This window comes from Saccostrea echinata, unplaced genomic scaffold, assembly GCF_033153115.1.
Source record: "Saccostrea echinata isolate AGI-Se365-2 ecotype Australia unplaced genomic scaffold, CSIRO_AGI_Sech_v1 ptg000015l, whole genome shotgun sequence".
Lineage (NCBI taxonomy): Eukaryota > Metazoa > Mollusca > Bivalvia > Ostreida > Ostreidae > Saccostrea > Saccostrea echinata.
Genome location: NW_026889764.1, coordinates 10,760,777 through 10,786,755, shown reverse-complemented (window position 1 = coordinate 10,786,755; position 25,979 = coordinate 10,760,777). Strand labels below are relative to the sequence as shown.

Genomic DNA, 25,979 nt, shown 5'->3' with positions numbered 1-25,979 from the left:
AGAATGCAGACTTTTATAACACAAATCGCCGTCAGATAAAAATAAATAAATAAAACGAATGTTTTACCATGAAGATGCAAATGAAGTTGATTTCTATAAATACTGATACTAAAACCTGGCTTGGCAACAAGATGGCTGTTTAAGAGGATTATCAGTTTGTGAAGAATTATAAGGTAAAAGATGTTCAATTTTACAGACAAGAATGCACAGGGAGAGTAAATATATATAGAATCACAGACACTCTAGAGGAAGATTTTAAAAAGTAGTGTTATAACAAACAAAATTAACGGATGCAAGTCTTATACAGTAAAACTTGTCTTATACGGCGACCGGTGGTTCCGAAATTTTTGTCCGGATTAGACAACATTCGGATTGGAGAATATTGAACCGTTGAAGCAATGCGTAATGCCTTTGCACTGATTATGTACAATGTATTTGGCAATAACCTGTAAAGCCAGCTGATTATTTCTTGATGATAGCTTAAAGTAAAAAAAAAACAACAAAAAAACAAACAAACAAACACACTCTTTATTTTACAAGAGTGGTAAAAAAATACTTGGTCATATGTGTCATCTATTACGTTTCACTTCTTAAAAAATTCGTCAATTTTCGTTTGTTTTGAACTATGTTTAAATTCAAACACTATGTTCTTGAATATTTTTATTTCCGTCAAAGTTTTTAATTCAATAACAGATTATAATAGGCTTTTTGGCATTCAAATTCGCAAATTGTTTAATTTTTTAGAACACATTCTAAAACGTTATCGTATTTTGAAGTAACCAATGTTAAAACGCGTTTCGTTACTATCTCACCAGCCGGCTGAGGCGTTGAATTCGGAAAAATCTAATTATTTATCACATTTGTTAAAATTAAAACTGTCGATACTGGATAGATCTTTAATGGGACAATAATTAATTCGCGCGATACCTCTATACTAACCAGCGGGCACAGGTAAAAATAAGTGGCCGGGTTAGAGGAAATAATTTGCACTAATTATGAGCAGTCAGTTCTTTAAATAGCGGCCGGTTTAGATGCATAATAGGCAAGATCCGGAATGCACAACAGTTACTAAACATAAATTATAAAGAGAATTCAAGGGACTAAAATATTACGCCGCACTGAACAAAATGCCGGAATGCACAACATTCGGATTCGGAAAATTTTACTGTAACAGTATTTCAGTTGAGGATCCCGTGAATGCCGTGGTAAAATATATCCGGAATCTCCCAATTAGGGCATTTCTGCGCTTGATTGGGACTTAAAATATATATAGAATGAAAATTTACAGAGTGTATCAAATTTATTAGAATTTTAGTATGATAAGAATACAAGTATATGGAGTAATTTAATACTGTAGTGAGACCTGCATAATTTCAAGAAATTCAACACCTGGTTAATTTTTGGCTAATTTGGAATTGGCACATCGTGTAGAAGATTTGCCTTCTCCAAATGCTTATACTGTATAATCACTTAATACTCGTGGGGAAGATTTTATAATTCTAGTGTTATGAAAAAATACTGATTGGAGGGGATTGTGATGATTTCCTAGGGTTTGGTTTTCCAGTAATTTAGCTCAGTTTAAAATATTTTGCATTTAATGAATCAGCTAAGCCGGCAATCATACATTAAAGAAGGAGAACATGCTCAATACAAGTCAGCATTTCATTTAAATTTCTAATGGTATTATACAAATTATTTTTTCGGTTAGAAATATTGGATTTCATTGTAAAGAGATCAGTGACTATCGAAAGATGTGTAATAATGGTTTGTTGAAAATACCTGTACCATTTTAATTTCATTTTTTCTTCACTTCATATATTTTATTTTCTTAACATTCCCGCTATGATATTCTGCAACATATATACAGACTGTCACTTTTATCTATATATAAACCATATGGACCCTTCAGATCACAGTTGTCTATATAATGGAGGAACACTCCATCCTGGTCTAAGATGTGTGGTTATTACTGTCTGCAGTCAGGATCTGACTGTGACTGTCAGTTATTATCCCGAAAGGTTCAAATGATTTGTTCTTTGTATTAGAAGGATGACCAGTGTATCTAAATAGGAGTTTTCCAGCTTGGTTGACCACTACTACAGCAACAGCTCCAAAGTCAGCCACGCAGATATCAAGGTTTTTGTTCTCACTGATGTACTTAATTTTGCCATTTCTTGAATATAGAGGTTTACCCTCATTATCAAACTGGATTGTTTGTTTCTCTATGTAGCTTGAGTAACAGACAACTTTGGACCGTGTTTTATTTTCACTGTACATGGTTACCAGGAGATCACCACAGGAGGTGACACAGAGATTGTTAGGAGTCCAGCTCTGTAATATGATCACCTCCTCTGTCTTTCCATTCTTCATCTTATTCACAATCCCATTTTTCCCATCTGAGTACATGAGATCCCCATCACCTGTCACTACTATATCATTTTGCATTCCCCCAGATTTTGTTTCAAATGTTTTGATAAGTGAGCCTTGAATATTAAAGGATTTCATATCACTGACTTTACTCGCCCTTGTCCAGATTTCTTCTTCAAGATAGCTAACACCGAAGAGATTTTCACAACCGGTATTTATTGTAGTGATGAGTTCTGCTTCCTCCAGCAGTTCTCCGGTCAGTGTCTTTGGTATCCTTAGTTCGTAGCCATTTTCTTCTACTGTGATGGATAATGGTGTAAGAGATCCAAATAACTTGCAAAACTGATCTGTATCTATTGTCTTTGGACTGAACATTGGAAGAGATACTTAAACTTTAGGAGGAAGTTTGCTGAATTCTTTGTTTTCAGAGCTGTATTTCATGGTCCTGGACGCTTCATTTGATTCTTCAATTCTATTCAGGTTAAGCAACGTTTCTTCAATCCGATGTTGCATCTCATTGATTTCATCCAGATGTTTCTTCAGAATGCTCATATGTTTTTATTTCTCCAATTTCTACTTTCATTTTATCAACAATGGTATTGATTATTCTCTGGCAGTCTTCCCCATGTTCTGTTACTGTTGTTGTACGTTTTTCATATTCTCCATCCAGGTTAGCTATCTGAGTTTCTATGTATGTTGCTACTTCTTTATATGTTGAAGAAATTATGTTTTCCAGTTCATCAGTATCTTCTCTAATGACTTCTCTTTTTGCCTTATAGATATAAAAGAGAATTGAAATGGTATGTCCCTTGTGTGTATCAGATATTATAAAAGACAAAAAACATATAGAAATTTTGCATTCTTTACAATAAAATTTACAGTTTTTTGTTTGATGCTTTGTGCACTTAGGATAAATCAAGGTTGATTTCCTCTGCTGGAATGGGATCACTTTATGTTTGTCATAGTCATCAGAAATATGCTTTCCTATACAAGGAATGCACAGGTTGACATGACAGAAATCACAGTACATCTGCACTATAGCATCCTCACAAGGGTTACATCGGACGACATCTTGGGCACTGTTGCTGGGATCCATGTTGAATCTAAAATATAAATGATATACCAGTATTACAGGAGAGTATAATTCGTAAATGAGTTTTAAAATGGAAGTATCTTTTGAACTCAGTAAATGAATAAATATCATTCACTACTTAAACAAAAAAAAAATGCAATCGCAACTGAAATGCCGAGTGAGGTGGACGTGCAGGTATCTATCAAATTAAATAATAATAATTCTGAGATGCATTATATAATGTGTTTTCCCAAAATTTAATTTATTTTTGATTGCGTAGGTTTTGTTTCCTTTCTATTTAGCTCTTGCTGACTTTTTTTTATCTAAGCTACGAATTCGAATTTAGTGCGAAACATTTTGATACATATAAATCAGATATGGGAATGTATTTGAAGCAAAAATGTTTCGGGAAGGTTGTATTCTGAGAGAAATGTCCGACAATGTCATCGAACGGTCGTCATACATGCGTATACAAAATTCTTGACTCCAAATTGAAATAAACAGATGTAAGAAAGAGGGCATATTACCATTATGTTTGAAACAAAATGTAGATGAACCAAAGGCAGATCCAGCACTCACTCGCTCGCGTCGGTTTTCTCTCTCTCCCCCCCCCCCTTTCGAGTTTTTTTTTTTTTTTTCATTTTTGGCTTTTGTAAATTATGTTTGCAACAATTACGCACATATAGTGTCTGGCCTTATTATGAATCTACCCCCACAAAACCACCGATTTTCCAGTTTTCGAAGAAAACCATTTGTGCACTGCCCCCACTCCCTCCTTTCTAAAATTTTTGAATCCGCCACTGGTAACTTTACGATGTAAAATTCTATTCTTAATTCATCTCAAATTTTGAATAAATACTAACAGCGCTATCATGCAATTTGATTGATTCCTATGTCTATATCATTAAGATACGGATTCAGTTTTCCGTCATCGCTAAAAATAAACCGTACTGTATCGTTGATATTTTGCAGATACAGTACAGTTTCTGCTTATTTGCATAAGAAACGCCCACTAAAAGTGTTTTGTATCGCAGTTATTGTACGGCTGACTTCAAAGGAAAACTAGCCGGGTTATGTCACAATGATGTTTATTATATTGTTGATATAACTGCGTCATGACCTGCAGGTAAACAGAATTATAAGGGTTTATTTCTTCTACATTTAACTAAAAATAGATTGAGAGATTCCAAATCGAAACAATTAGTTCTGAACGTTCCACTCAGGTTAACAAGTTATTTAAGCACTTAGAATTGGGGGGGGGGGGGGGAGGGTTATCCCCAACTTTAAGTTTAAAAATGTTAATTGAAAATCAAGTTGCCCCCTCCCCCCAAATGAAGTTTGGAGAATTCGCCTCTTTTTTGGGGACTGTCAAAGATTTTTTCAGTTAAGTTGTCATTTTTCTTTATAATGCCCCCTCCCCTTTTGAAAAATCAATGTTATGTTTCTCTATGTTCCTGACATTAATTTTTCTACCTCGCACCAAACATGTCAAATATAGATAAAGAAAATTCCAAATCAATAAACTTGTAATGTTTATTCTAACCTGTGTTTGGCTAGGTTTCAAGCAAATGTTACAAAGAAAGATGACGTGGCTTGCTAAATGAGTTTGTATCATTTATTAATTGATCATATAATAAAACATTTATTCTTCTTTTCTGTCAATACGCTGACTTAGCCACCCTTGAAGTACAATATTCACCTCGTCCTTGGGTTTGGTGAATACTGTACCCCTCAAGTGGCTAAATATCGTATTGTCTTCAAAAACAGCAATGATTGTGCAAAATGAATGTGAATTAATCGAAATGGTTAGAATAATAGTAATTTAAGTACAAATACAGGTCTCGAAGAACAGATACATGCATTATGTAGAGAATGCAAAGCAAATTAATTTAAAGCAGAATTATACAGCTGGAGAAATTATAAAGGAATTCATTATTGATAAAACTTTTCTTGATTGAAGAAATAGTATTTATTTCTTAATAATTTATTATCTATTTCTATTGCAAGAAGTTTGATTCAATTGTAGATGAAGGAATACTTAGTATTTCGACTGTGGCAGGAATGTTTAATAACAATTAATACTCTGTCCAAGCATGGCTATTTTTCAATGAACGAATTATACGGAATGACGTTACTAACACTCTTTGAAACTATTTAGATGTAGCGTAAGAGTAAGATTCTATAATATGTCTATAAGACATGAATGCTCGCCGAGGGCACATAGCTGGTGATATTTTTACTAGTGTCACTAGATAAGTAATGGATGCATCTCTTTTGTCATTGCAGCTTCGATCTTCAATTCTCATACTTTTGAAACTCCTTGTGAAAAATTCTGATTACTTTGAGTACCGGCACAAACATGCTGAACTGCGTGAGTGTATGATGATGATCAGGAAGGAGAAGGAGGAAGCTACTACACAAGACAGGAAGGAAGTAGAAATTGTATTGGAGGAATTCAACAAATACATGAAGAGCAAAGGGGAAGTGAGTGCATAATACAGAATGAAAGTGAAGTTTGCCTTTCAGGATAGAATAATCTTACAAGGAACAAAGTGAAAGCCAGTGCATTAAACTATCAGCTTTTCCATATGCAGTAGGAACTAGGAAAAGCAAAGAGGAAGTTACTCTTTAATTGTGTACTGTATTCAGATTTAGTTTATTTAAACATTGTGGTTTTATTCTCACATTATAGCATTTCTTCTATACAGCTACATAAACCAGTAAAAATTCAGTTTTAAAGGGTACACCCATTGTATATACTTTTTCACATAGTGTAAATGTTTGATGGTGTTACGTTTGTCATAAAGAAGGTTTGAACAGTAGATTTCTATACTAGTTGTAAACGTATGTGCTATTTAACCTATTATGATCAATGTGCCATATTATGTTCATTTGAAACCCCCCTCCCCCTTTCCATTTTAAACAAATTTCTTTTTCTCGTATTTGGTCATTATAATCGTTTTGTAAATGTAAATTTCTTTTCTTACTGTATTCAAAATGAAGTTAGTCATTTCTAAAATGAATCCATGCCAAAGAAAATAAATGTTGACCTTCTACATCTGCTACGTTTCCAGCTTTTATCATAACACTCTTGTATTATATTTCAGTGTCATTACACATAGCATACATATTTCAGGCAATGTAGACACACATGAAAAAGTTTTGTTAATTCTTCATTTATTACGTGTAGAATGCAGTAAGAAAGCCAGTACACAGAGAATGTTTTGGATGGAATTGTTAAGCAGTGTATTTGAGCCTTATCAAGTAGTTTATGTACGTGTATATTGCAATTTTAGTTATTAAATAAATTACTAAATATATAAAAACTCTTTGTTTTTATTGAGTGATGTGACCGATTAAATCCATGAAATGCTTTATGTACATTTTTTTGTACATTTCAAACTTTCATTTGTTGAATCTGAAAATATCATTGACATTAGCGTGCTTCCTTTTGAAATCTTCACAGCTTGATTTTTTAAAAATAAATCCTGTGTGTCATTTGTCAATTTGTTCATGGTTTATAAGATGCAAGGAAAGAATTTTACGATTGTGAAAATTCTTTCATTTATTTTTACATATTTTACATTTGCGTGAATTAAAAAAAACCACCCATTTTTTTAAAATCAGGGTTCATAATCCTTTTATAAACACAAAAGGAATATTTCATAAAGTTTTACTCACCAACAAATAGAATGAATATGAGTATTCATTTAATTTAAATAAAGGAATCATTGTGTATGTACATTTGCGTTCTTGTCAAGAATCTAAGGTTAGCGTAATTTTGCAGGAAAATTCAGTTGTGAAACACTTAAAGTTTTTTTTTTAAAGGTACAGATGAATTTTATGTATAGGAGCGATTCTACAAAATGTAAAGAAAGAAAAGTTGTTATTACAATATCCAGATGTATTATAAAATGAGAACTTAATTCTGAAGAACATTGTATGCTTTGTTATGAAATGTAATTAAAACTGAATTAATACGACTCACTAGAGTGTGAAAAATAAATTTTGTTGCCGTCCTCTGTGCAGATCTTTAAACAACATCTATGTGTTGTGTTGTATATTATTAGATGCAACAATTACAGTGAGTACTATTAATTTTATTAAGAATACAATTAACCCTCTAATAAGTAATGTAGTAGGAAATGAGGAATACCGTATAACGGGTATTTTCTGCGGTTGTCCAATTTTTGCGGAATTTTGCGGATAGCACAAATTCGCAAAAAATACAATCGCAAAATATTTTACAATATTTCTTCAGATATATATTTTATACATAAAAGTATGATAAGTGGTGCGCATGTCACAGGAATCTCATTAACGCAAGAACCTGCGTACTGGACGCATGCAGCAAAATTATTTGGAACGCAAGGTTCTTAAAAACGATGCGTCCGCACACTCATGAGTGGACAGGTCCTCGTTAGCGAGAAAATTCGGGTGTCATCGAAATTCGAAGATTTTAGATGTCAGGATTTGTCCAAAACATATTGAATCAAAACGTTCCTGTAAATAATATCAGTTTAATAAGTTTATACAAAAACATCTTTTCTTGTACCTATTTATTTTATACGGATAGACATGTACATGTAAATGATTAAAAGAGATTTCGCAATTATTAGTCCGAACTCCGATAGCTGCAAACAACACATAGTAGCTTTTCCTTCTTTCTTTAACACTTTTTTCAATCTTGTGTTTTATCTTGAGACCATAATTACTGCTTGTATACACAATGTGGCTTGATTGCCTCGTGCATTTCACACAATGCAGACGACTGACAGGATTAGTTACGCCTCATTGCACATGACACCTGTGATTGTATACGGTCAACTTTTAGGTTACTTGATTATGCAACTGTTTGATTGAGCCTAAAATATAAACACCAGGGTTAATTTTGATGGCAATTAACTATAAGTGTATTTTTAGAATATGGCTTGGATGCATTAATTATCTAATGATATATTTAAATATTTTAATAGATCGCATGAAACGTTTGTTACAATGTAGAATAAAGATTTTTTTTTTATTGTTGTTTGGGTGGACTGATACGGCAATAATTCATTTCAATTGGGACTCGACATAATTTTACAAAGACTAACTAAAAGATAGTAGTTAAATTAAGCTTAATACCAGTTCTCATGCACCTTTGATCAATTTGTCTCAATAAATGTATAAAACGAAACATGACAGCTATCTGAAATTCCTAGAGTTCGGTGATCATACCAAGTGAATAATTTTTTGCGGTATAATGCAACCGCAGAAATTGAAAACGCAGAAATTAATTTGCTATCTTTTAGGGGTTAAATCGCAAAAATTTCCAACCGCAGAAAATACCCGTTATACGGTATGACTGGATTGGGAATCAAGCCTGGGGCCTAGGTATCGATATCACTAGTTAGGTGCTTTAAATACTGAGCTACCCAGGCTGATATCCATGTTGCATATACATGTAGCCCAAACTACTTCAATAGATCCAACATTTCATTTTACATATCGCTAAAGAAGTAATGGCACGATATTAGTTAACCTGTTAGCCAGTATTTGTTGCATTGCATACATATAACATCATTAAAAAAAATATATAAATATTGTGGAGGTCAGATGGGCTCAATTGCTGGTGGCCAGATAGCTCAGTTAGTAGAGCACCAGACTAGAGATTCAGGTAGCTCAGGTTCGAATCCTGATCTTGTCCGTCACATTTTCCCCCTTTCCTGTTACAAAAATAATGCTTTCTTAGACAGACAATTCCCGATGATTTCTGGAGATACCAGACTTCTTTGATAATTCTGAAATTATGTGAACTATACCAGGTTTCCTTAGTCAACTGTTAGGTGTTCTAAGCTGTGCCAGATGATATATGTTATGTGAACTCTGTTATGTTCTATATGAACTGCCACAGTCAACTGCAATGGATATTTCTGACAACGTTAAAAGAAGTTTTCAGTGTTTTTGGAACTGACCATGGTAGCCTTGTGGTAGGACTTTCGTGATCGGGATGCCCGGGTTCGATTCTCGTTCCCAGCGCTCCGTCAAACCCAAGATGCAAACATAGATATTTCTGTTCCTTTGCCAAGCACCCGACTTTAGAAGTGAAAGTAACAGGTCTTTTGGATGAGACCTTAGAAACAAAGGTTCCATGTCATGGTAGACGTTGGCATGATAAAGGACCCTCAATGTTCAATGGCCTGAGTGCTAAGCTTAGGTAGATACATATCGCCGTCAGATAAAAATAAATTAAACTAAAGTTTTATCATGAATATGAAAATGACCTTGATTACATGTACATGTATTATAATATTTATACTAAAGCTGGCCTGGTAACAAGATGGCTATATAAAAAGAGAGTCAGTTTTTAAGATTATAAGTGTAGGTAAGGGATTTAGTTTTACAGATAACAAGTCGTGTTTGTGAAACACTGATGCCCCAATATGGCAGCTCATAGCAAGGATTGTAGTTTTTTCAAGTCAAACTTCAATTAAAGTACTCAAAGACAGGTCTTGGCACAAGAAATAAACCTGTGAAATATGAAAGCCCTAGTACCAACTGTTCCAAAGTTAAGGTTCAAGTTTTCAAAAGTAGGTCAAACTCCAAAGTCAAGGTCAAATGGTCAACATTGTATAGTCCCAAAGTAAGGGCTTGTCAAAAGGAATACACATGTGAAATATGAAAACCCCAACACCAACCGTTCAAAATTACGACCAAAGTTTTTCATAAGTAGGTCAAACTCTAAGGTCAAGGTCAAAGGGCAAAAATTGTTGGTACCCAAGGAACGCTTTTATGACAAGGAATACACATGTTTAATAGGTAATCCCTTCCACTGCTTAAAACTTATGGCCAAGGTTAAAGTTTCCCAACAGTAGGTCAAATTCAAAGTTCGAGGTCAAAAGGTACCAAGGGAAAGGTCTTATTACAAGGAATACAGATGTTAATCATGAAAGCTCTAGCACCAATCATTCAAACGTTATAGCCAAGGTTAAAGTCTGGTAAAATTTTGCAAAATTGGGTCAAAGGTCAAGAGTTAAAATATGTTGGTACCAAAGAAAGGTCTTGTCAAAAGGGATATAAATGTGAATAAGAAAAGTGTAGCTCCACCCAATCAAAAGTTATGGGCATGGTTAAAGTTTTTGCTGACAAATAAACAGACAGATGGACAGACAAAAACTACATGCGGCATTGCCCCCGAATCTTCGATTACGGGGACATAAAAATGCAGAGAGAGAGAGAGAGAGAGAGAGAGAGAGAGAGAGAGAGAGAGAGAGAGAGAGAGAGAGAGAGAGAGAGAGAAGAGAGAGAGAGAGTAAATGTTTAGAGAATCACGGGTACTCTAGAGGAAGGATAAATAGTGTTACATGTATAAGGAGCAAGTTAGAAGTCGCAGGTGTCATAAGAGCATTTCAGTTGAGGTTCCCGAAACAGCTGAGGCATAATAATTTCTGAATTATCTCCCAATTCGGGTACATCTGCACTTGAATGGGACTGATTTTTTTCATGAGGAAAAAAAAATCTTTATATGTAAAGTTCCAGAAATTTTAAATTCATTAAAATTTAAATATGATTAGAATACTAGTATACAGCAGAATTTATTAATATAGTGACACCTGTATAATTTCAAGAAAATCAACACCTGGATACGTATTGCCTAAGTTTGGAATGGGGTCAAAGTGTAAGCGAAGGATTGCCTTCTCCATACGCTTACACTGTAAAATCACTTGTTCTCGTGAGGTCACCTTTTTGTGGTTGATGAAGAAATGATTGGAAGGGATTTATTTTCATGGCTAGACATATTTGATACTGTACTTTGTAATTATAGCATTTCGTGGAGGACAACAATTCATAGGTCTCTTTAAAGCACAAAAAAAAACCCAAAGAAAATTACCCCCCCCCCCCCCGAAAATTGTGATTTAGCAATATTTAGAATGCATTGATTCTTTTCGATTTTACTAAGCATGTATCAAATTCTCAGGTAGGCCTACCGGATCCTATTTTACATCTCTGACATTGTGATGATTACTTAGCGTTCGAACTTCCAGTAACGAAGCTCAATTTAAAATATTTTGCATGTAAATCCTATATGGTACCAATTTTGATGCACCAGATGCGCATTTTGAAAAATAATGTCTCTTCAGTGATGCTCATGCCGAAACGTTGGAAATCCGAAATATCTAATTTAAAAAAAAACAAACAAACTTTGAAGAGCTGAAAAAGGGGGTGCCAATTAAAGACTGGAATCAAATAAGTCGAGGGATCAGAGCTATGCATAAGGAAGATAATCCTTAATTTTGAGATAAATTTCTAAATATACTACAACAATGAAATATATATCCGTATTTCTCAAGTACCGAATTCATTTAATGAATCAGCACATCCGGTATTGAATACATATAAGAAGGAAAACATCTATATATATACAATATAACTTGGTATTTTATTTGAATTTCTGATGGTATTAGACAAATAGTTTTTTCAGTTACAAATATTGCATTTCATTGTAAAGATAGCAGTATCCATCGAAAGAAGTGTAATAAGGGTTTGTTGAAAATACTATTCTATAGTATTTTTTCAATGATATTTCATTTTTTCACTTCATATACATGTATTTGATTTTCTTAACATTACCGCTATAAAACTCTGCAATAAACAAATTGTTCCTTTTATCCACATGTATAGCATGTGGATCCTTCAGATCACAGTTATCTATATAACGGAGGAACTGTCCACCTTGGTCTAGGATGTGGATACAGTGGTTATCACTGTCTGCTGTTAGGATCTGATTCTGACTGTCTGTTGTTATTCCATAAGGTTTAAATGGTTTGTCAGTAGTTGTTGAAGGATGACCAGTGTATCTAAATCGGAGTTTACCATTCTGGTTGACCACTACTACAGCATTAGCTTTATAGTCGGCCACACAGATATCGAGGTTTCTGTTCTCAGTGAGGTACTTAATTGTGCTTTTTCCTGAATACAGAGGTTTACCCTCATCATCAAACTGGATTGTTTGTTTCTCTGTGGAGCCTGAGTAACGGACAACTTTTGCCTGGGTTTCATCATCACTGAACATGGTAACAAGGAGATCACCAGAGGAGCTGACACAGAGATTGTTAGGTTCCAGCCCCGTAGTCTGATCACCTCCTCTGTCTGTCCATTCTTCACTTTATACACAGTCCCATTCCTCCCATCTGAGAACACAAGATTTCCATCTCCCGTCACTGCTATATCATTTGGTGATCCCCCTGATTTTGTTTTGATTGTCTTCATAAGTGAGCCATGAATATTAAAACATTTCATATCACCTGGGTACAGCCCACTAATTGTTTTCCCATAGGCGGCAATGTTAACGTTTCTTCACATAGCAATGTCCCTAATTTTCGTTCAGCATTGAGTGACCCCTCAAATCAAAGCACATCAAGTTGTCTTTCCTTGGTTAAAATCTCGAGGTGGCATGTCAGATTCGTTTTCCGGCAAAATGCGTCTGTCTGCGTTAACCTCTGAAAATGAAAGTGAAAGTAGGGGATTTCAAGACTTCTCACTGGTGTTGTAATACATAAAATAATTCTGCTGATCTTCTTGATAAATTACATCTGACAAGCTTTTTTGCAAGGGAACATACTCCTTATCAACAAGTATGAGGCTCAATTTAATACCTTATCACAGTTTTTTTTATTCAGGTCTACAAATTAAGGAACTTGTAATTTTTTCTGCACTACTTTCTTCTCCTACCGATTCTAAAAATAATTAGAGGTATGTACCCAATATGAAAAAGTATTTTCTGGATTTTACAACATTTTACATCCTAAGTCATACTACAGACTATGTAGTGACATTATGCCAAATTTCAGGAAAATTCAATCATTAATAAAGATTTTACACCATGCACAGTTCTGTATGCAAAATTCTTCTAAAATGCTTCCATCTAGCCACAACTGCACCCAAATTTTAAGTCATCGGTTAGCTTATTAATAAACTTATACCACTTTTATTCTCTTTCAAAACTTTAAATACATTAAGCAAAATCATAATCAAGAACTCATATTGGTCAATTTCTCTTATTTCAAAAAATCAATGCATTTTTGCACAAAATTTTATCATCCCTCACCCTTGCATTCATTGTTTCTCCATGATTAAGAAAAAATTAAGTTTACAAATACCCCGAAAGTGGTAAAAATAGAAAGTACTGATTATTTCCTGTCCATTGATGTATCATTAAGGAAAATTGGTGTAGCAATAAAAAAGTTATAAGCCTTTATATTCTTGTATACATTCATCTGTTTCAAAGCAATTTTTACGCCAGTGCAAGTTCACTCATCTATGATGTCATAATGACATCATAATAATGGATTGCTTATTACACATGTAGTGTTACTTTTCCCGTACTTTTAATTAAACATGAAATTAAAACTAAAATATTCATTACAACTATAAAATGATAAAAATACTTGCATGAGCAGATCAAATAAATAGTCTACAGAAAATGTTTTGTTTCCATGGTAACCATTTTGTAATTTGTAGGAAAGTGAAAGAGAACTTTGAAAATTTTGAATTTCCTTACAAGTTGCTCATTCTGACTGATAAATATTAAAGAAATTTCAACTCTTATATTTGTTAATCTTAATATTTTATCATACACAACACTATGAATGTAATTGTTTTGAAATTCTTTTTAAAATATATTAGCTGTAAAATATATAGCATACATGTACAGATTAGTTTGATGGTCACTTTTATAGCTCAAATATTTAAAATCTACATTTTCTAAGCTTTAACACCCCCCCCCCCCCCCTAGACACACACATACACACACAAAGAAGCTTTAGAAAATTCAACTTACATATTAAAAGTACTGCCATCATTTTACATGTGAAGAACTCAAGATGTGTTCAATTGAGTTTGTTTTTACTGACTGATAGTTTTAAACACATCTGCATGAACCTCGACATTGTCCTGTATCACCATGATCCTAAAAAAAATCAATTTTAAAAATGGTGCAATAATAAATCAGCATCATAAAGCACCTAAAACATTCACAGACAGACATCAAACAAACAAATCCTACCATAATCCTTTTATGCCCATAATTTGATATCAATTGAAAATTATGAATTTGCACTTATTAGTCTCAGCATTGTTAAATTACATGTAAATTAATAATACAGGTAAAAAGCATGTTTACTGACAATAATTATACATTAGACAAATACATGTAATGCAGTTAATAAAATTAAAAAAAAATGTTAGTGTGCATGTTCACGCACACACTGCTTAACTTCTACACAACTGTAGCCTGACCGACTTCTTTGAAAGAATGCACATGTATGTCCTCGTTGACATGTAATTCTATTCCATGAAAATAAAAGTTTTCATTTACAAATATTGTGATAAGGCATGGAAACCTTTTTTTTCTTTACCTCTTTCATAAAATGACAAATGCATATCACCTACATACTGCAAGACTCTGCACTAGGTAGCACTAAGCAGTTTTGATAACTTACTGCCATTCTACTTTCACTTTGACCTTGAACTTCACTGATTACCGATTCCGACCTCATTTGTGAAATTTTGTGTATTGAAAATAAACAATAGTGGTGGATGTACTTCTAAAATAATTGTTCCTTTTCTAAATATCTATTAATGGCTCTGAATTAATAAATTGTATAAAATCGATACATTTAATTTACATGCTACATCTGTACACAATGGGAGATATGAGCATAAGCTGTCTGTTCCTGGGGGGGGGGGGGGGGTATTAACAAATCGATTTGTCTCAAAATACGTATAAACAAATTCAAATTTGCTTCTTTCATAAATTTAAACAATTGGAAATGATAGTAAACAATGAGTTCAAAACAAAGTAATGATCTATGAGGATTTTCTCTTACCAATAGGCTCCTCATATTGGGTACAGCCCACTAATTGTTTTCCCATAGGCGGCAATGTTAACGTTTCTTCACATAGCAATGTCCCTAATTTTCGTTCAGCATTGAGTGACCCCTCAAATCAAAGCACATCAAGTTGTCTTTCCTTGGTTAAAATCTCGAGGTGGCATGTCAGATTCGTTTTCCGGCAAAATGCGTCTGTCTGCGTTAACCTCTGAAAATGAAAGTGAAAGTAGGGGATTTCAAGACTTCTCACTGGTGTTGTAATACATAAAATAATTCTGCTGATCTTCTTGATAAATTACATCTGACAAGCTTTTTTGCAAGGGAACATACTCCTTATCAACAAGTATGAGGCTCAATTTAATACCTTATCACAGTTTTTTTTATTCAGGTCTACAAATTAAGGAACTTGTAATTTTTTCTGCACTACTTTCTTCTCCTACCGATTCTAAAAATAATTAGAGGTATGTACCCAATATGAAAAAGTATTTTCTGGATTTTACAACATTTTACATCCTAAGTCATACTACAGACTATGTAGTGACATTATGCCAAATTTCAGGAAAATTCAATCATTAATAAAGATTTTACACCATGCACAGTTCTGTATGCAAAATTCTTCTAAAATGCTTCCATCTAGCCACAACTGCACCCAAATTTTAAGTCATCGGTTAGCTTATTAATAAACTTATACCACTTTTATTCTCTTTCAAAACTTTAAATACATTAAGCAAAATCATAATCAAGAACTCATATTGGTCAATTTCTCTTATTTCAAAAAATCAATGCATTTTTGCACAAAATTTTATCATCCCTCACCCTTGCATTCATTGTTTCTCCATGATTAAGAAAAAATTAAGTTTACAAATACCCCGAAAGTGGTAAAAATAGAAAGTACTGATTATTTCCTGTCCATTGATGTATCATTAAGGAAAATTGGTGTAGCAATAAAAAAGTTATAAGCCTTTATATTCTTGTATACATTCATCTGTTTCAAAGCAATTTTTACGCCAGTGCAAGTTCACTCATCTATGATGTCATAATGACATCATAATAATGGATTGCTTATTACACATGTAGTGTTACTTTTCCCGTACTTTTAATTAAACATGAAATTAAAACTAAAATATTCATTACAACTATAAAATGATAAAAATACTTGCATGAGCAGATCAAATAAATAGTCTACAGAAAATGTTTTGTTTCCATGGTAACCATTTTGTAATTTGTAGGAAAGTGAAAGAGAACTTTGAAAATTTTGAATTTCCTTACAAGTTGCTCATTCTGACTGATAAATATTAAAGAAATTTCAACTCTTATATTTGTTAATCTTAATATTTTATCATACACAACACTATGAATGTAATTGTTTTGAAATTCTTTTTAAAATATATTAGCTGTAAAATATATAGCATACATGTACAGATTAGTTTGATGGTCACTTTTATAGCTCAAATATTTAAAATCTACATTTTCTAAGCTTTAACACCCCCCCCCCCCCCCCTAGACACACACATACACACACAAAGAAGCTTTAGAAAATTCAACTTACATATTAAAAGTACTGCCATCATTTTACATGTGAAGAACTCAAGATGTGTTCAATTGAGTTTGTTTTTACTGACTGATAGTTTTAAACACATCTGCATGAACCTCGACATTGTCCTGTATCACCATGATCCTAAAAAAAATCAATTTTAAAAATGGTGCAATAATAAATCAGCATCATAAAGCACCTAAAACATTCACAGACAGACATCAAACAAACAAATCCTACCATAATCCTTTTATGCCCATAATTTGATATCAATTGAAAATTATGAATTTGCACTTATTAGTCTCAGCATTGTTAAATTACATGTAAATTAATAATACAGGTAAAAAGCATGTTTACTGACAATAATTATACATTAGACAAATACATGTAATGCAGTTAATAAAATTAAAAAAAAATGTTAGTGTGCATGTTCACGCACACACTGCTTAACTTCTACACAACTGTAGCCTGACCGACTTCTTTGAAAGAATGCACATGTATGTCCTCGTTGACATGTAATTCTATTCCATGAAAATAAAAGTTTTCATTTACAAATATTGTGATAAGGCATGGAAACCTTTTTTTTCTTTACCTCTTTCATAAAATGACAAATGCATATCACCTACATACTGCAAGACTCTGCACTAGGTAGCACTAAGCAGTTTTGATAACTTACTGCCATTCTACTTTCACTTTGACCTTGAACTTCACTGATTACCGATTCCGACCTCATTTGTGAAATTTTGTGTATTGAAAATAAACAATAGTGGTGGATGTACTTCTAAAATAATTGTTCCTTTTCTAAATATCTATTAATGGCTCTGAATTAATAAATTGTATAAAATCGATACATTTAATTTACATGCTACATCTGTACACAATGGGAGATATGAGCATAAGCTGTCTGTTCCTGGGGGGGGGGGGGGTATTAACAAATCGATTTGTCTCAAAATACGTATAAACAAATTCAAATTTGCTTCTTTCATAAATTTAAACAATTGGAAATGATAGTAAACAATGAGTTCAAAACAAAGTAATGATCTATGAGGATTTTCTCTTACCAATAGGCTCCTCATATTGGGTACAGCCCACTAATTGTTTTCCCATAGGCGGCAATGTTAACGTTTCTTCACATAGCAATGTCCCTAATTTTCGTTCAGCATTGAGTGACCCCTCAAATCAAAGCACATCAAGTTGTCTTTCCTTGGTTAAAATCTCGAGGTGGCATGTCAGATTCGTTTTCCGGCAAAATGCGTCTGTCTGCGTTAACCTCTGAAAATGAAAGTGAAAGTAGGGGATTTCAAGACTTCTCACTGGTGTTGTAATACATAAAATAATTCTGCTGATCTTCTTGATAAATTACATCTGACAAGCTTTTTTGCAAGGGAACATACTCCTTATCAACAAGTATGAGGCTCAATTTAATACCTTATCACAGTTTTTTTTATTCAGGTCTACAAATTAAGGAACTTGTAATTTTTTCTGCACTACTTTCTTCTCCTACCGATTCTAAAAATAATTAGAGGTATGTACCCAATATGAAAAAGTATTTTCTGGATTTTACAACATTTTACATCCTAAGTCATACTACAGACTATGTAGTGACATTATGCCAAATTTCAGGAAAATTCAATCATTAATAAAGATTTTACACCATGCACAGTTCTGTATGCAAAATTCTTCTAAAATGCTTCCATCTAGCCACAACTGCACCCAAATTTTAAGTCATCGGTTAGCTTATTAATAAACTTATACCACTTTTATTCTCTTTCAAAACTTTAAATACATTAAGCAAAATCATAATCAAGAACTCATATTGGTCAATTTCTCTTATTTCAAAAAATCAATGCATTTTTGCACAAAATTTTATCATCCCTCACCCTTGCATTCATTGTTTCTCCATGATTAAGAAAAAATTAAGTTTACAAATACCCCGAAAGTGGTAAAAATAGAAAGTACTGATTATTTCCTGTCCATTGATGTATCATTAAGGAAAATTGGTGTAGCAATAAAAAAGTTATAAGCCTTTATATTCTTGTATACATTCATCTGTTTCAAAGCAATTTTTACGCCAGTGCAAGTTCACTCATCTATGATGTCATAATGACATCATAATAATGGATTGCTTATTACACATGTAGTGTTACTTTTCCCGTACTTTTAATTAAACATGAAATTAAAACTAAAATATTCATTACAACTATAAAATGATAAAAATACTTGCATGAGCAGATCAAATAAATAGTCTACAGAAAATGTTTTGTTTCCATGGTAACCATTTTGTAATTTGTAGGAAAGTGAAAGAGAACTTTGAAAATTTTGAATTTCCTTACAAGTTGCTCATTCTGACTGATAAATATTAAAGAAATTTCAACTCTTATATTTGTTAATCTTAATATTTTATCATACACAACACTATGAATGTAATTGTTTTGAAATTCTTTTTAAAATATATTAGCTGTAAAATATATAGCATACATGTACAGATTAGTTTGATGGTCACTTTTATAGCTCAAATATTTAAAATCTACATTTTCTAAGCTTTAACACCCCCCCCCCCCCCCCCCTAGACACACACATACACACACAAAGAAGCTTTAGAAAATTCAACTTACATATTAAAAGTACTGCCATCATTTTACATGTGAAGAACTCAAGATGTGTTCAATTGAGTTTGTTTTTACTGACTGATAGTTTTAAACACATCTGCATGAACCTCGACATTGTCCTGTATCACCATGATCCTAAAAAAAATCAATTTTAAAAATGGTGCAATAATAAATCAGCATCATAAAGCACCTAAAACATTCACAGACAGACATCAAACAAACAAATCCTACCATAATCCTTTTATGCCCATAATTTGATATCAATTGAAAATTATGAATTTGCACTTATTAGTCTCAGCATTGTTAAATTACATGTAAATTAATAATACAGGTAAAAAGCATGTTTACTGACAATAATTATACATTAGACAAATACATGTAATGCAGTTAATAAAATTAAAAAAAAATGTTAGTGTGCATGTTCACGCACACACTGCTTAACTTCTACACAACTGTAGCCTGACCGACTTCTTTGAAAGAATGCACATGTATGTCCTCGTTGACATGTAATTCTATTCCATGAAAATAAAAGTTTTCATTTACAAATATTGTGATAAGGCATGGAAACCTTTTTTTTCTTTACCTCTTTCATAAAATGACAAATGCATATCACCTACATACTGCAAGACTCTGCACTAGGTAGCACTAAGCAGTTTTGATAACTTACTGCCATTCTACTTTCACTTTGACCTTGAACTTCACTGATTACCGATTCCGACCTCATTTGTGAAATTTTGTGTATTGAAAATAAACAATAGTGGTGGATGTACTTCTAAAATAATTGTTCCTTTTCTAAATATCTATTAATGGCTCTGAATTAATAAATTGTATAAAATCGATACATTTAATTTACATGCTACATCTGTACACAATGGGAGATATGAGCATAAGCTGTCTGTTCCTGGGGGGGGGGGGGGGGTATTAACAAATCGATTTGTCTCAAAATACGTATAAACAAATTCAAATTTGCTTCTTTCATAAATTTAAACAATTGGAAATGATAGTAAACAATGAGTTCAAAACAAAGTAATGATCTATGAGGATTTTCTCTTACCAATAGGCTCCTCATATTGGGTACAGCCCACTAATTGTTTTCCCATAGGCGGCAATGTTAACGTTTCTTCACATAGCAATGTCCCTAATTTTCGTTCAGCATTGAGTGACCCCTCAAATCAAAGCACATCAAGTTGTCTTTCCTTGGTTAAAATCTCGAGGTGGCATGTCAGATTCGTTTTCCGGCAAAATGCGTCTGTCTGCGTTAACCTCTGAAAATGAAAGTGAAAGTAGGGGATTTCAAGACTTCTCACTGGTGTTGTAATACATAAAATAATTCTGCTGATCTTCTTGATAAATTACATCTGACAAGCTTTTTTGCAAGGGAACATACTCCTTATCAACAAGTATGAGGCTCAATTTAATACCTTATCACAGTTTTTTTTATTCAGGTCTACAAATTAAGGAACTTGTAATTTTTTCTGCACTACTTTCTTCTCCTACCGATTCTAAAAATAATTAGAGGTATGTACCCACCTACTTCACATGCCCTTGTCCAGATTTCTTCTTCACTGAGACAGGTAACACCGAGGAGTTTTTCATACCCAGTATTTATTATAGAGATGAGTTCTGCTTCTTCCAGCAGTTCTCCTGTTTGTGTCTTTGGCTTTCTCAGTTTGTAGCTATTTACTGTGGTGAATAATGTTGTAAGACATCCAAATAACTTGCAAAACTGATCTGTATCTATTGTCAGTGGACTGAACATTGGCAGAGATACCTGAACTTTGGGAGGAAGTTTGCTGAATTCTTTGTTTTCAGAGCTGTATTGTATGGTCCTGGACACTTCATTTGATTCTTCAATTCTATTCAGGTTAAGCAACGTTTCTTCAATCCGATATTGTACCTCTCTGATTTCATCCAAATGTTTTTTTAGAATGCTCATATGTTTGATTTTTATTTCTCCAATTTCTACTTTCATTTTATCAACAATGGTATTGATTATTCTGTGGCAGTCTTCTCCATGTTCTGTGACTGCTGTTGAAAGTTTTTTATATTCTCCATCTAGGATAGCTATCTGAGTTTCTATGTATGTTGCTACTTCTTCATATGTTGGAGAAATTATGTTTTTCAATTCTTCAGCATCTTCCCTAATTACTTCCCTCTTTGCATTATAGATATCAGAAAGAGTTGAAATGGTATGCCCCTTATGTGTATCAGATAATATGGAACACAAAGAACAAACTGAAATGTTGCATTCTTTACAAAAAAATTTACAATTTTTTGTTTGATGTGTTGTGCACATAGGATAAATCAAGGTTGATTTTCTTTGTTGGAATGGGACCACAATATGTTTATTATAGTCATCAGAAATATGTTTTCCTATACAAGAGATGCACAGGTTGACTCGACAGAAATCACAGTGCTTCTGCACTATAGCGTCCTCGCAAAGGTCACATCGGTCGACATCTTGGGCACTGTTTCTAGGATCCATGTTGAATCTAAAATTATCTAAATGATAAGACAGAAGAACATAATTTGATACCGAGTCTAAAATTGAAAGGAAGTTATGTACTCAATAAATGAATACAATTTAATTCTGATTGTAACACTCCATTTGATTGGATAAAAAATTTACTTTAGATCGTATAAATTGGTTTGCCTACGTCACAATGACTTGCGTCAAAAACGTATCGATCCGCCTGACGTTACATTTAAATTTGTACAATTTGAAGTCATTTTTAAGGGCAATCATCTTTTTCCTTACACTAAATGAATGAAAATTAAATCATAAGGAATGATATTAATAGCTAACCAATTTATACGGTATAAAGTGGGTAGGGCCAGTTTACACTTTATAAACCTCAAGCGGTTTATAAAAAAGCGTAAACTGTTCCAACCCACTTTTTAAATGCATTCCTTAAAAAAAAAAGTGTACTGGTTTAACGAATATTAGCTTTAATTTCGGAAATAAAATCTAACAAGTTTTTTTCTCCTGAAAATAAAAGTCTGACATATACCCGTTAATCAAAATAATGTTTTATTCTCTTCACAAACCAAAATTAACCGGTCTATGTACTTAAAACACCACATCTATTTCATTACGGATATACAACTTGAAAAATCAATAATTTCGTCTGTGTCAGAGGATACGCCCCTCCACCACCCATCTAAATAACTTGTGGAAAATTAAACTCATACTCTTGTGCTATATTATGTAAATCTGGCTACTTACGACTATGAATAAATCATTTCAAATGTAGTAAGCCGATCCTTGGAGCAGGATTTTTTTCTTTTCCCCTAAATAAAAATCCACAAGTAGCGGACTTTGTCATCACCAATGTAAGACTATCTCAGGATTGCTCTAATAGTAATAGATACTAAGTACTTTTATCATACATCACTATCTATTATGCAGAATGATGTTACTAACACTCGTGGTTATCGTTGATTCATCCTATCTAATTAAAAGATAAAGTGAAGTTAAAGGTCATAAAGAAGGTCAAAAAACGAGATTATGAGAAAATTGAATTGCTGTTTTTTGGGGAATACCAGACAAATATTTAACGGTTTGATGGGTCTCTTTTGAGATATGAATTTTATGAAAACCCCGATATGATTTTTAATCATATTTATGTAAATATACCAATTGAAGGAGAAGATTAACTTGCAAGATTTGATAATCTCACGAAGAACAAAGTGAACGCTAGTGCATTAAATTATAACTTCTGCATGAATTATTTAGGAACTGTGAAAAGAAAAGGAGGGGGTACTGTGTAATTGTGTTCTGTATTCAGATTAAGCTTATTAAAACATTGCGGTTTTATTCAAACATTAAAGTGTTCCCTGTTTACAGATACAAAAACCTGGAAAAATAGTTTTCCTAAGTACACCCGTTGTGTGCAGGCTTTCACAGTGTGCAAATATTTTATAGTGTTGAGTTGGTTTGAACAGAGATTTCTATGCTTGTTGTACATGTAGATGATATGTAACTTATTATGATCAATTTGGCGTATTTCCTTCCTTTCCATACATTTTCTTTCCTCTTTGGTCAGTATACAATGACAAAAAATTGTTAATGCACCTCCCAGTTTTTTCTTCTGCAAATACGACGTCTTCCTCATCGACACGAGTAAATCTAAATTGCTGTCTTGCCTACTACCGTCGTATTTGACAATGTCTTTATTTCAACTCTATACCTCAAATGGTCCTCCTGCACGCAAACTGATTTACCGAAGCCGATTGCATTTGCACATTTTGCTAGCTGATTGGATGTAACCTATGGTGGTCAGAAAGATTGCAACAGCAATGGCGACGTTGTCTGTCGAACGAAATCAAGCAAAATGTCTAACATGACGCCTAGTACTCAATAACAGTCCACCAACAGAGGCCCCGACACAAGGGTAATAATTTAAATTATATGCAGTACCAATTTTGATGCAACAGATGCGCATTTCGACAAATTATGTCTCTTCAGTGATGCTCATGCCGAAACGTTGGAAATCAAAAAAAATTAAAAAGAAAAACTTTGAAGAGCTAAAATAGAGGGCAAAAGGAGGGGAGGGGATGCCAAAGACTGGAGCCAAATACAGAATTATTTTTATACTTATACATGTATATGTAGCAGAATTTAATCCAACACTTTTACATGAAAAGGAGATCTCTTGCTTTGGCCTCCAATTCTAAATTTAGATATGTCGACGACGTTTCATCAATTAACAATATTCAGTTTTATTCCTTGATTCCATATTTTTCTTTGAACTCGAAAACAAAGGCACCACAGAATCTGACACATCTGTTTTAGATTTGCATATCTTACCATAGAAAGATAACTTTATGATAAACATGATGACTTCAACTTTTATTTCGTCAACTTCCCTTATTTATGTAGCAATGTACCATCATCAATTGCATATGGATTTAATGTGTCCCAGTTGATTCGATACTCAAGAGCATATTCCACGAACGAACAGTATTTTACAAAGATTTTTTTTTCGTCTTTACCGTCTGCTCAAACAGCGACCAAACCTTGACCTACATAATTCAGAAAAAACTTCTCAAATCGAGGAATAATCATGTGTTCAAGGACAAGACCTTTTGTTGAATACTATAAATTTATTGATTAACTAGTTCTAATGACCCTTTTTCACAGCAATCCGAAGGCCTCAGTAACTTTCCTCAGCGATTTATTCAATATGATATTTTAATAAATAGTGTAACTCAGACTAGAGTTGTAGCCCATGGACCTTGTTAATAATAAATCTTAAAAGACTATATACATAGTAACAAAAAGATATTACGAGACATATGTCGATGAACTTGTTTTTAAACAGTCAAATTCTTTTAAGTTGCATTTTGCTGTTTGTAATCCGAAATCTTTACATTTCTAATAAATGCTTTTTCTAAAGTAAGTAGGTAAACCTAGTTAAAAAACAACATGTGTTTGTTAAAATGCAGAGCATGTTAGAAATACTAACCAAATCCAGTATATTTTTACCTGAGATCTTTCTTTGATAATTGTGGTTTCGTAATTTGTTTATTTTAGCATGCTCTTAAAAAAAATACAGTGCATTTTCAGAAATTTAAATATGTTTTCTAATGTCAGACTTTGGATTGCGCACGAGTAAAGCATTTCTTACTGCAACGAGACAGTGTGATATTTTTCTTTAATTGAAAATAAAACATTGATAAGACAATGAAGTCGACAGTATTAATTATTGTTTTTGTGATGCAAATAATTTTAGGATTATCTGAAGTATTGGCAGAGGACAATGATAGAAAGATTGATTGATTGATTGTATGTTGTTTTACGTCCCTTTCGAGAATTTTTCACTCATATAGAGACGTCACCATATACCGGCGAAGTGCTTCAAATTTTGACCTTTACTTGGCACTCAGGGCCATTGAGCAGTGAGGGATCTTTAACGTGACAGCGCCTGCAGTGACACGGGGCCTCGGTTTTTAAGGTCTCATCCGAAGCACCCGCAACTTTCACTTCAAAGTGCCGAGCGCATGCCGAAGGAACAGTTGCTACCCATTTTTTTTATCGGCTTAGGTCAGTCGCGGCCAAGATTGGAACTCACAACCTCCCGATCACGGAGCAAGCGCTCTACGGCAATGATAGAAACAACGTAGGAGTAAATGTAAAATGGAGTCTGTCTTCTAAATTTAAACGTAAGTAAATATTGTATTAGTTGAATTTAAACGAAAAATTGCGAGACTGTATCGAATCATTACATGCAATAGCAAGACTTCTATATCTAAGTACTTTTTTGGTTTAGTGTCGAAAGTAAAGCGATTTCGGCGATATGGAAGTTATAACTCAGGAACCAGGAGGAAAAAACATCCCGGATCAAAACCAGTAAGAGGAAAAAATAAATAAGATAGTTTAAAATATATCTAATCACAACAAACTGTTTTGTTTTTGGTTTTCATGTCCTAGCAATTGGGGATTTAGTCGCATGGTTTCCGGGTCGGATTCTTTTACTATTTGTCTGCCTGCAACTTAACTTTGATTGCAAAGTTGCCGCGTC

The 25,979-nt window shown here is 33.3% G+C and overlaps 2 long non-coding RNA genes and 1 pseudogene across 2 annotated transcripts; all 3 read right to left on the bottom strand.

Annotated features, from left to right (window-relative positions):
• Positions 1-1,818: 1,818 nt before the first annotated feature.
• On the bottom strand, positions 1,819-21,941 carry LOC133187511 (uncharacterized; annotated as a pseudogene).
• Positions 14,322-16,892, bottom strand: LOC133187514 (uncharacterized). The gene is made up of 3 exons (XR_009721205.1): positions 16,862-16,892; positions 15,310-15,520; positions 14,322-14,390 (listed from the first exon to the last, which is right to left on the bottom strand). It is a non-coding gene; the product is annotated as an uncharacterized LOC133187514 (long non-coding RNA).
• Positions 16,922-19,492, bottom strand: LOC133187513 (uncharacterized). The gene is made up of 3 exons (XR_009721204.1): positions 19,462-19,492; positions 17,908-18,118; positions 16,922-16,990 (listed from the first exon to the last, which is right to left on the bottom strand). It is a non-coding gene; the product is annotated as an uncharacterized LOC133187513 (long non-coding RNA).
• Positions 21,942-25,979: the final 4,038 nt, after the last annotated feature.